This window comes from Argiope bruennichi, chromosome 10 (genome assembly GCF_947563725.1).
Source record: "Argiope bruennichi chromosome 10, qqArgBrue1.1, whole genome shotgun sequence".
NCBI classification, from domain to species: Eukaryota; Metazoa; Arthropoda; class Arachnida; order Araneae; family Araneidae; genus Argiope; species Argiope bruennichi.
In genome coordinates, this window is record NC_079160.1 from 82,263,206 (window position 1) to 82,276,217 (window position 13,012).

The following is a 13,012-nucleotide window of genomic DNA, read 5'->3' on the forward strand; positions in this document are numbered from 1 at the left end:
GAAAGTATGACGACTCATCCCACATTTCTTTCAACCAATCTACTGTGGGACTTTACAAGGTTGCAGATTATTTCCCTTAAGTTCGTCAACGTGAGTATTAGCAGTGGAAAAAATACCTATTTAATGTACCCCCCGGGAAAAAATCGAGTGTAATCATACACTCATTTCTGCTATCTTTAAAAACTTCACATAAAACTGGCAGAAAATTTTTTGAGATGAGTCTTCATGTCACTTTAGTATCTTTTGTGTCTTTGGAGAAGCTCACATTGAACACTTATAACTGAGGTGAATTTCAACTTTCAAAGTTATTTTCAATATACAATGAACAACAAGATCGTATTTTATGTTGTATTCTTTTAATAGCTTTGAAAAATTGAGATATTCATTTATGACCATCCTATAATTTCATACAGCTAAAGACAATAACTTGGAATTTTTGCAGTGTCGCAATTCTAAAACAAAAATTTACGAATATGAAAGAGATAAGATTCACCCATTTTAATTTGGAAATAAATTCGGCCATTGAATGGTGTTTGATATAACGAATTGTAATCAGACTGTCAATTTTTTTTTCTAATTTCAATAAGGTTTTCCAAAATATTTTTAGTTAATTTTTACAGTAACTCTTTTATTGTTATAGTTCTTGTATTTATATAAAAATACATGTATTAAATATTTTTCGTTCGCATGCACATTATCACTGCTATATAATTAAGTAAAAATTTTAATATTATAGACGAAAAAAAACCTAAAATCTTATCATACTACGATTTTGTGTTAAAGATTCGAATCGCTTTTAAATCTATTTATATGATTGTATACAGGATGTTGCCGAATTCGACCGACTAATTCAGAGAGGTGATAGTAGTCATCAAAAGGATTAAGAATCACTACGTAACATAGAGTACGTTTAGTAAGTAAAAATCGCAAAAATATAAGAAGCCCGAAAATTGTTGGAAACTGTAAAAAAATAATAAAAAATAACAGTTAATGTTTCAGCTATGAATTTTCTTTTAAATGAAAGCACATTCTTAAAGGTTATTTTTCATGTAGGTAACATGCCGATTTGATGACCCAGGCGATCGTAAATTATTGAAAACGAAAAATCAGTTTATAATCCGTATCTGAAAAAATATTAAAACTTGAAGAAAAATAAAAGCTTAAAAATGTAAGAAGTTCAATACTCTTTAATTTAATACAAATATGTAGTATGGAAACTGAGGAGGTTTTAAGGTATTGAAGAAAAACTAAAATGTGAACCAGGAAACATCGCTGCAACATCGGTACCGATGTTTACAGAGAATATTGCCAAATTCTAAAAATAAATTCAGAGAAGTGATAGTAGGCATTACGGAGATGAAAAATTACCATAAAACATAGAGTCGCAGGCGACGTTTATTCGGTGAAAATCGCAAAAACAGACGTCGAAAAAACAATGAGTCTAGCGAAGAGAATGGCCCAATGAATGCGAAGATTAGGAACAAGGTTATCGAAAAGAAGCCTTTTCGTATGTAAATTTTTCCAGCGTTCTGGAAAAATAAAAGCAGCGAGCAAGTATTCATTAATGAGCAGTATAGAATTGACGGTCGTTAAACTTCATTCGCAAACAACATGCCAGATTTCACGAATGACGAATATGTGGATGCATTTAATTTACGGTCTAGCGGATGATAATGAACGCCTAGCACAAAGAATTTACGTAAAGCAATATCCGAGTTGTCTGCACCATACCACATTTGAAAACATCGATCGACGGATGCGGGAGACAGGAGTTTTCAAAATAACGAGGTCAAATGCAGGACAAGAACGCACTGTGCGCATACCTGATACAGGAAACAGAGTTTTGCAGCGCTTTGCCGATACCCCATCAACAAGCACACGATCAGTTGCAGCTGAGCTGGGTATTCAATACGAAACGTAAGGTTATGCGTGCTGCACCCATTCCACCCAAAACACGCACCCATTCCACTTGAAGGAAGTCCAACACTCAGGCGATGCTGATTACCCACTGCGAGTGGAGTTCTCGCGCTGGATGCCCGATGCCACATTGGAAGACGCACGCTTTTCTGCGAGGGTTTTATTCTCGAATGAAGCCTGCTTTACGGGATAAGGCGTCTTCAAGATCCACAATGCGCACATTTGATAATTCGAAAATCCTCACATCACTACCTCGTCGAGCTACCTCGTACAACACAAGTTTAACATTAACATCTGGGCAAGGTCATCTATTGGGACTGTATGTTCTGCCGAAACCTTAATGGCAAAAGTACCTTATTTTCTTGCAGCACGTCCCTCCGGATTTACTGCAATACCAAGAATTGTACGCCACAGACCCCCTGAGTCATCAAATCGGCATGTTACCTACATGAAAAATAACTTTTAAGAATGTGCTTTCATTTAAAAGAAAATTCAAAGTTCAAACATTATTTGTTATTTTTTCTATTAATTTTTTACAGTTTACAATCCTTTTCGGGCCGGCGTCCTTCATAGGGGTAACGCATTGTCCATGTTATCTGGGCGTCCCGGGTTCGAATCCCAGCTTGGACATGGTTGTTCTTCACCTGTGTTCTATCTGTGAGGTGTGTGAATGTGCCCCCCCTCCCTGTAAATAGGGATTATGCAAGCGAATGTGTGAGTTTCATCTTCATATGAGCTAGAAGTCAGACTTCTGCCCTCGGATGCTCAGGGGTCTTTTCCCTCAGAAGCTACTGCACCCCCTTTCCGTGGTAACGCGGACACGACATCATCATCAACAATTTTCGGGCTTCTTATATTTTTGCGATTTCCATCTACTAAACGTCGTTTGGGATCCTATGCTGTATGGTGATTCTTAATCCTCTTGATGCCTACTATTACCTATCTGAATTTGTCGGTCGAATTCGGCAACACTCTGTATAAATTACGTTATGATGCATAGATTTAAAAAGAATTTGTTTTGAATTTCAACGCGTTAATTTTAAACTATGGTGTATATTTAGTTTATATATGATGCATATATACGTTTTAATTTAAAAATAAGATTGAGGAAATTTGTTGACTCCAATAATAAAATGCTGGGACAAATTAATAAATGCAAGTTCGTGAATATATTTTAAAAAATCCTTCTTTTTCCAATGGACTCATTTCACGAGTCACTACAATCGCATGTTAAATGTCACTGCATAAGTCAAATTTAGTGTCATAGTCAAATATATAGAATCTAATTTCACATCGTCAAGGGCTGTGTTATAACTCTACAATCTTGTCTTTTCTGCTAGATGCGCAACGAATTTCATTATTAAGCTAATGAGATGCAATTAACGTGTATCATGTTAGCTTAAATTTGCGAAATTAGTATTCAGCTATAATCATTGCTGCTAGACTAATTACATAATAATTTATTATCTTCATATATTAAACCATTCTAATCTTTACTATTGATAAAAGTAAATGTTTATCTGTCTATCTTTGATGCACCAAAGAGCATACCGTTGTTTCTAAAACATCAAATTTGACACATATACGCTTTAAAGGCAAAAATATGCAAACAAAAGTATTTTTTTTAAAACTTCGAATTAATTAAAAATTACATAAATTTTAGATATTTTAAGCGATAACTTTCAGAAATATTAACAAATAACAATAAATTTTGAGCCAGGTTAAAATTATTTTTTTCTTTTATGCGAATTTAGTTTTCAAATATTCTTCCCCTTCTCATTTTTATTTTTAAAATTTAATGAAAGTTCAGCTGATTTCATTGCTATATCAAGTCTTTAAATATCATACTTTTTTTCTTTTCAAAAATAATGCAAGTTTTATCTTCAATTTCTTTCACACTGATTTAAAACCAGATTATTTCTTTAACAATGTCTAGTAATTACCTAAAATGAATTTCACAAATTATTTCTGACATAAAATTTGGACCACTCATTCATTTTATTGTTATAAAAGGCAATTAATTTTCATTGCTTGACCACTTGACCAGTTTTTGTTAACTAATTTTTTCCTAATATTTCGAGTTAAAGTATGGAATATTTGTTGCTTTTTTATATTGAATGAAATGTAGTTTTAGTAGTTTAATTACTCTTTCCATTAGTTTTCATGTATTCATTTTGAAAATAAACTTTAAATTCACTTTTTTCATTTACTATAAGACAATTTTTTTCTAAAGTTTTACTTATTTATGTGTTTGAATTAACTGAATTTTTCCATAATTTAAATGTTTCATAATTATTTTAATAAAATTAGAATTATACAAGGCCAAAATGCAAATTATCCTCCAATGATTCTCATAATTTTTTTAGAGTCATTCAGCTTCGCTTTTTTTAAGTAACTGAATATAACAACATTAACACAAGCAATTTCATAGCATACAAAACAATCGGTATTTTCTTATTCTGAATATCCATTAAAATGTAATAATCTTCCCCAATTCATTCCTTTGTTTGATGCAATAATTAATTCTACTAAGTTGTCAAAAGTTGAAAATTTTGGAACTGGATGCCATAATTAAATCAATATCATTAATATCATTGACGAACAGCGGATTGCCAAAGACGATTGGTTTAAAATAAGAGAGAAAGAATAAGTTTTAAAATTTTTATTAAATTTCAAATCAATGGAAATGAGAAAACAATGAAGTATTGAATCTCGTTTCACATAAATATTTTGACTGACATTGAAATGAATTCATAATGTTGATGGGGATGCTACTGGTTGATAAAATCCAGACTGCAATTCTAAAAAGAAAAGAAAAAAAAAAAAAAAAAGAATTCACAATTTCAGAAAGTAATAATCAGCATGAAAATATTTTTAATTATTCAATAATCTTTACATTTTGATCCCAAAGCAGGATATGCTAATCTACTGTAAGTGAAAATTTGAGATAGCCTTTGTATAGCGAATGTAATTGTCGCCCGCGGTAAAATAAGATCTTTTTCTCCCCCAGTCATCGTCAGTGAACTGTTTACCACTATTTAAAGGAATGTATTGAAATCTCGGAGTTAAGACAAAATCTGAAAATTATAAATAATGACTTAAGTACAGTACTGATGGTACCAGGTAATCTTAAAACTCTGAAGGACATGATGTTAAAAATTGTCAGTATTTTGCCAACTATTTGAGAGTTTGTAGATAAGGAAGAAGGACAGTAATTGACCACTTTGTGGCCAATTACCTCGAAGAGAATGTTAGTTTGACAAATCGGTCAATGCAAGGATGGACAATGCTTAAGATAGCAGTCGGCCACAACAAATCCTGTCGATATTGCTACGTTCAGTGGTGACGGGGTGGTCGGCTGTACGCAAGAAGTCATCATCAGTGAATTTAGAAAACGTTGATGTCGCTCGACGGAGGATATGTTTTTTCATTTCAGGGCATCCCTCTTAAAAAAAGCAACATAAACACATTAATATTTTATCCTCATGGTACTGAATCTCATAAGATTGAATCTCGGGGCATCTCTACTTCTTTTATCAAGAAATTCAGACTTGGCTAAAAGGCTTTTTTTTTTCCTAATCTAGTACCTAAAAACATTTTTTTTTCAGAATTCATTTCTAGTATAACATGAAACAAAACTGCGTTTACATAAGGTATATGTCACTAGATAATGTAATTCAAATTTTATGCTTATAGAGTAGAATTACTGTCCACTTCAGGACATGTAATCTTCTTTGGTAGAGGCTGGTGAGTGAGTTTAGTGATGGCCATTTTATAACTGATCCCACTTCCTGTTTTACTATTCTTGGAAACCCAATTATTCAGTTTACTCTGGTTTTGAGGTCGGAAACCGAGATTGATTCATGGTTGGCGGAATACTGGTTTACCTGACGAATTTGTTTTGTGAAAATTCTTTTGAAGACAAAATCTACATCAAATATATTTGAAAATAATATAAAGCGAGTTTTTTTTAATGTTAAAATTAGAGTACTTATTTAGATGACATTTGAAATCTACCATTCTCTTATGAATTTTTTTTTATAACTCAAAATATCATCCACGCTTTCATTAGTTTCATATTGTTTAAATTTCAGTTGTTGTTAAAATATCATTCTAATCTACCTTTTGAGTTTTTTAAAAATAATTCATTTGAAACTATACACATTTCAATACCAAATGAGCCTGCAAAGAACTGTACAATGGCATTACGATTTTCTTTCGCAGTAACTTGAATCATCTAGCATTCTAAAAAAGAGCGACAATTAAATGTAGATAAATGCATTTTATTCATTTTTCTTTGTACTAAATGCTGTGTTATCTGTTATGCGTCGGCTTTTATGTTTTTAAAGTACAATAATATTAGTTCTTCATATTTTAATTTCTTTTTCCTGTACATGGAATAATTATCTTGCCATGGCAACATGAGTTGTAATGTCACTTTTATTACATCCATTCATGTGACGCAGCAAAGATAAATTGTGCCCAGGACATTATCAATGTTTCTCCCATTGTGGTAACCGCCAAATTTATGCAGAGTTTTATGGCGAATTACACTTCAAGCATTAAATTGGAATCAGCCCAAGAGCTCCTGGAGAATGACATAAAATTCCAAACAAGAATTTGTTTTGATACTCAATAAGAGTTACATCAATTCCCCAGACTGAATTTATTTAAAAACCCACAAAGATTTCGTAAATGTTCCAAAATTAACCTATAGCCATTCCCTCACAGAACAGAATGATCTGATTCTGATTGCTTTACACTCTTTCTAAGCAATTTTAAATTCAATGAATGATTAAATTGACTCACCATTTCATTATGGATCTTCTTACTTCCAGTAAGCACCGTATCCACCATATCCTCCATATCCACCCCATCCATAGCCGCCATACAACCCGCCATATAATCTGCTAGGTGCACCAGCATAGGAGCGACCTCCGTAGCCATAGGGTCCCAACCCATATCCTCCATAGTAAGCGCCACCCCAATACTGTGCCATGGCAACGGCCATGCAAACAGCCAGGAGTAGAAAAACAAACTGCAATGAAAAATAAAATTAACATTGCATAAGTAAATATAAATACTATGGGTAAAGCTTGATCGAATTTAAAAAAGTAAGAAGTTTTTCTAACAAAGCGTGCTCTTTGAATCACAAGGTAATAATCAAATCAGCTCGTTAAAAAGATTTACAATACAAGAAACACAATAGAGCAATTTTTGCAGAATTTTTAAATAATGATTAGCCCTTCATGCATCTTAAAGATATGATATGAAAAAAGTTTGTAGAATTCCGTAAAATTGTTGTATAATATCTTGTGACATTTGGGCATATTTTCGTCATATATATATATATATATATATATATATATATATATTTATGAAATCGGAATAAGCTAGCGATAATAATAATAATTTGTTCTGGCAAGAGATCCACATTCCGCTCGATTTCCAGAATCTTGCATTTTTTTCCCATAGGAATTAAGTTTAATGTCATTATTAAAATTCGCCAAGCATTTTAAAAAATACATTTTTAAGAAATTTATTCTCGAAACAATATGCTTTAATTCGAATAACATTTGATCCGAAATCAGAATCGAATCTTACTGATGGGAAGAGGCGTAGATTCAGGTTTAACTAGCGTTCTGATTGGCTATGGCAGATCAACTTAATTTGTCTGCAGAAAGTTCAAAAGTATTAAGACACGTAGATATGATGTCAGTAATATTTACCAATCAGAGTTTCGAGCAGAATGTTTCAATTCTTTTTGTCAAAATATGTATTAATACTTCAGAATCAAATGTTATAACGAAGAGAAATTTTTAAAAAAATCAGTAACCGTCAGAGCAATGCCAGAAATGTAAAATACAAAATTTTGAACTTTGCTCACTTTACCCCATAAGAACTAGATCTTCGATAGTTATGAAGATGATAGCATTATGAATTCAAAAGTTATAATGGTTTTAGCAGAATGGGGACCATTTGTATTAGTATGTGAATATTTATGCTTTTTTGAGTTGAGAAAAAAGACGGCTGGATTTGCAGTCATGTTGTTAAATGGATTTACTATTCTATAAATAAATACCTTGGCAATTTTGTGACATACTGTGAAGAGGACTTTAGGAATTATTATAAAGAGAAATTTTGGATGAAAATATTTCTAAAACCGAGAGTTTGTATTATAAATTGGGTCGTTCCTGATACTTTTTAGTACTTTTGGCATCTTTCGGTATCTTTATTAAGCTTTTTGTGAATTTCGGATGGTAGATGCTTTTTTTCGTAGTTCCGAAGTTCTTTTTAAATTTACTGCTTTATAAAAACATATAATATTTTAAGAATTTAATAAATAAAATATTAACATGATTCTCGTACATAAGTGCACAGTCAATATAGAAAGGCTATATTTAAAACAATTGCTTTATATGGATAGAAGTTAATAACTAATGAAAATTTTTACAAATATAATTCCTATTACATTTATAAGAAAAGACACTTTGCCAGTAAGTTAAAGCACAAATCTGAAAATAAAAAAAAAATCAACCATTGACTTAATTCATCACTGTTGAATAAATATTTTTATGGATTTTTTTTGGATCTTAGAAACAAATAATATGTTTTTTACTTCATAGAAACTACAACGTAATTTCTAAACAATGATACTTGAAGGTGAGGTTTGAGTTGTCTTCGAACTTAGCTTTTCTAGGGAATCGATTCCAAATAATTAATTTCCAATAATATAAAAAAAATGTGAATTGCAAAATTTCCAGCAAAAAGTTTCGGAGTTTCATAAAATTAGATTAAAAATATTTTCCAATAATCTTAATAGTCTTTTATGATCATTGCAAATTTAATTTTTTGGATCTAGGCAGACATATTACGACAGTCGGAAAAACCAATCTTTGAGTTGAAAATCGCTTAAAGGTTTTTGTCAATTCATTGTACAAGATTAAATAATTTTAAAATGACTTGTAAGAAGAGTATCTACCCTTTCTAAAAAGTATATAAGCATTCCGCAGTAAACTTTATAAGTTCGTGACATTTTATTTCTAATATATTGCATTAAGTATTTTCTTTATACTGTAATACCTCTCATTTTTTAAAATTGTTTTCATTTTTAAATGTTAAATACCATTAGGCCAATTTAAATAATTACTAGAACATTCACAAAGAAACCAAAAATAAAAGAAAAATGCTGTAAATACAGATAAAAAAATGAAAATAAAATAAATACGATATACCTAAACTGAGAAACATTGATATAGTACAATTATTTATATAATTGTAATGTTAAAAAGGAGTTAAAATAGATTATTAGATGATTCAAAATAAACTGCTTTAACAACGAAATGTTGAATTTTCATTATAAATAATAATTATTCAGATATAATATTCAGAAAGAATATGCCTTTTCAGATATCGTTCCTTTAAAGAACATTTAAATTATTATTTAATAAGACAGCAAATAAATAAAAATAAATAAATTAATTAATAATTGCATAGAACAATTGACCCATCAAGCATTCATCTTTTCGAAGTTCATTATTCCAATTAACTTTCTTTGCTCTCTAATCTATTTTTTATTAATCTGATCTTATTGCCATTCCGGAAAAGTTAAATTTGACTATAATATAGATAATTAAAATATTAAATAAAGCAATATTACAATGTAAGAATCATCTGCCAATAGATGTTAAAATGAATCTATCTAAAATAAAAATAACAACAGATGTAGAGAGATCTACATAACTTTATAAAATCGTCTGCGACTGATTTTGTATCAAATTTAACAAAAACGAAGATAATATATATATAGAGAGAAAGAAATACAACAATTTTCTATTGCTGTCTATGAATATTACTAAAGAGAAAGTTTTTGATGAACTCCAAACATATGGAATAACAGTAAACTTACCAGAGTCTGCATCTTCAGATTGGGATGACTTCCTTAGCGAGCAAAAGACGAGATGTTGTTTCCTGAACTAGGTAGAATGCTTTTTATATGAAAGAACGCTGTTCGTTATTCTTCGGAACAGACACTTCAAGGTTCTAGAGTAACGAACAATGAAGGCCATGCGGCAAAAAATAAAAACGTTATTCCCAAGCAGTTTTGCAAAAAGGTACAAAATGGGCAATTTTCGCTAAATTCGGTTCAGAACCTTGAAATAAATAACCCTCTCGTCAAGTTGGAACGCGATGGACTCTATGCGATATGGTAAACCTCTCTTCAGCCATTGTCTTTCCTCTGAACTTCCTACATACAAGCTTGAGTAGCTGATATACATAAGTTGGAAAAATATGGCACAGTTATAAGGTTTGGGTTGTAATTTATATATGCAGAAATGTTAAGACTCACACGGTTGATGGAACATAAAATATTCGATATAGAAAGTTGGAGGAGGATAATTTAATGGCTTATTTAGTTACAGTTGCAGCCAATTCGTTACAAATTGTTAAAGTCTGCATAATTTTGTATGTGTTAGTTATTTCTAGGTAGTGAAGAGCAACAATGTATCTCAACGTTAGCCATTTTTTAGACGTCAGATGCATAGCGATTTAAAAAGATTTATAAGGGAAAAAATACATACAAATATTTATAGTTAAGTGTAGAACAGAAGAGTCAAAGTATAGGCAGTAAAATGGAATACTTTGCTAGTAAGGAAAACCCTTCTTTTCAGTAATTATTATACTAACTTATTAATGTATATTGGATTTACTATGCATTGCATTATCACTCAATTGAATCCAAAATAGTCTGTAGCAAAATAATGATTTTCTAGCTGTAAAAATATTTTATTTTCTTCATTAATTTGTTTATGTAAGCCTAGTTCCAAGAAACGGGCTATCATGAATGATTTATTATCCAGCAGTTAATGGCATATAATCAACTATGAACCAATGATATATAATCAACTATGAATGGTATATAATCAACTATGAACCAATGGTATATAATCAACTATGAACCAATGGTATATAATCAACTATGAACCAATGGTATATAATCAACTAAAAACCAATGGTATATAATCAACTATGAACCAATGGTATATAATCAACTATGAACCAATGGTATATAATCAACTAAAAACCAATGGTATATAATCAACTATGAACCAATGGTATATAATCAACTATGAACCAATGGTATATAATCGACTAAGAACCAATCGTATATAATCAACTGTGAACCAATGGTATAGAAGCAACAATAAAATAAAAAACAAATGATTGATCACAATTTTGTCACAACGAAGTGAGAAGATTCCTGTTACTCAGGCACAAAATTATGCATTTTAATAAGAAAACTTTATATAGTTATGTTTCAGAAACAATTTATTTTCTAATTTTTAAAAAGATGAATATGTTGGAAGGATAAAATAAACTTCTTTAAAAAGCATTATTCGTTGTTGTTATATAATTATATATTTAGTATTTGGATTTACAAGTATTGTTGTAAATCTGCTTTCACTAGTTTTGTTTACAATGGAACCGACTGCTATTCATGCAAAGTTTTCTAAAAAAGATAATTAGATAATAGATGGTATGTTAGTAGTGTATCGAAAGTAAATGGCACCTGGGCTATAATATACTTATTTCGTCCCCTATCGTCATCAGTGATCAGTGGCGTCTTGCGTTTGGTATTAGCCCTCCCCCCCGCTTATCGCATATGACTTAAAAATGCTAATATAAATGCGCTAATATTTTGTCCTCATGAGTGTCTCGCTCTAAGATTGGCAACTGGGACACGAACAACCCCTCTATAGCTTGTCATTGCGTGTACCATTGAAATAAAGTACACCAGTTTAGAAAATTTTCTTAAGAATTGTCATTTTTATGCACAAGAATATTTTAAGGTGAAATATAACAGAATGAAGATGGAATATTTATGTATGTAGGATACATGATTTAAAATTTTTCAAAAACTCTAATTTTGATTATATGTGGAACTTATTTTTTTTATTTGCTTAACCCAATAGGTGCCATGGTCCACTTTTGGAGATTCTGGAATTTTACGCACACCAATAGGCAAATATATCTATATCTATATATATCTATATATCTATATCTATATCTATCTATATCTATCTATCTATCTATCTATCTATCTATCTATCTATCTATCTATCTATCTATCTATCTATCTATCTATCTATCTATATATATATATATATATATATATATATATATATATATATATATATATATATATATATATAGAGAGAGAGAGAGAGAGAGAGAGAGAGACCAACAGAGACCAATAGAGAGAAAAATAATCGATTAATCGATTTAACTGAAACAAAATAAATTCAAGTAAAGTTTACACATAATAAATTTTCCATAAAATTCCATTTATACAAATGTCATAGCAAATATGTTTATCGGAAGAAATAAATAAAATTTAATTTTTCCAATTAATTTAAGAATAATGAAATTTAATACAATATGTACTTCGAATTGCATATTATTTGAACAGTTAAAATGATTTGTACTTCGTTTAGATAATGAAAAAAATAAACAAAATAAGAATCGTTCAATAAATTTTATCTAAAACTTGATTAGCACTGTTTCGTTACAGAACTTTCTCGATATCAATAGGAGAAAAACTCAATGCAATTATGGGACAAAAAGTTCCACGTTATGACAACACATCATTATAATTCGTATTTTTCGTAAAACCTATTAAATATCCTTTACAATCTAATAGTGCTAATAATAGCCATCAAAATTTCAGTTTATTTGAGCTTTTTGAGATATAAATAATATTCCTGCCGAAAAACTACGATGAAAAGCATGTTAACATCATTTTAAAAATAGGAAATAAGCAAAACTATTGAAAGCAAATGTACAATCATTGCCCAGCTGTAGGCCAGGCCATGATAAAAGCTGTGTTATTCCCACTGATATAGTTTGGATGTTGCATCTGTAGCATTTCTGTAATTTAAAAATAAAATCAATTTTTTAAAAAGCTTGTCTATGCAGTAAACATTTTTTTTTCTTCATCATGTCTGTAACTTTTGATTTAATTATCATAGTAGTTGTTTGAAACTATGTGTGTTGGATAAACAAAAGAACTAAAATATGTCATAACTACTAATAT

At 30.4% G+C, this 13,012-nt stretch overlaps 1 long non-coding RNA gene across 1 annotated transcript; it reads right to left on the reverse strand.

Moving 5' to 3' along the window:
* Positions 1-4,564: 4,564 nt before the first annotated feature.
* LOC129989054 (uncharacterized) lies at positions 4,565-9,932 on the reverse strand. The gene is made up of 3 exons (XR_008785725.1): positions 9,827-9,932; positions 6,727-6,955; positions 4,565-4,718 (listed from the first exon to the last, which is right to left on the reverse strand). It is a non-coding gene; the product is annotated as an uncharacterized LOC129989054 (long non-coding RNA).
* Positions 9,933-13,012: the final 3,080 nt, after the last annotated feature.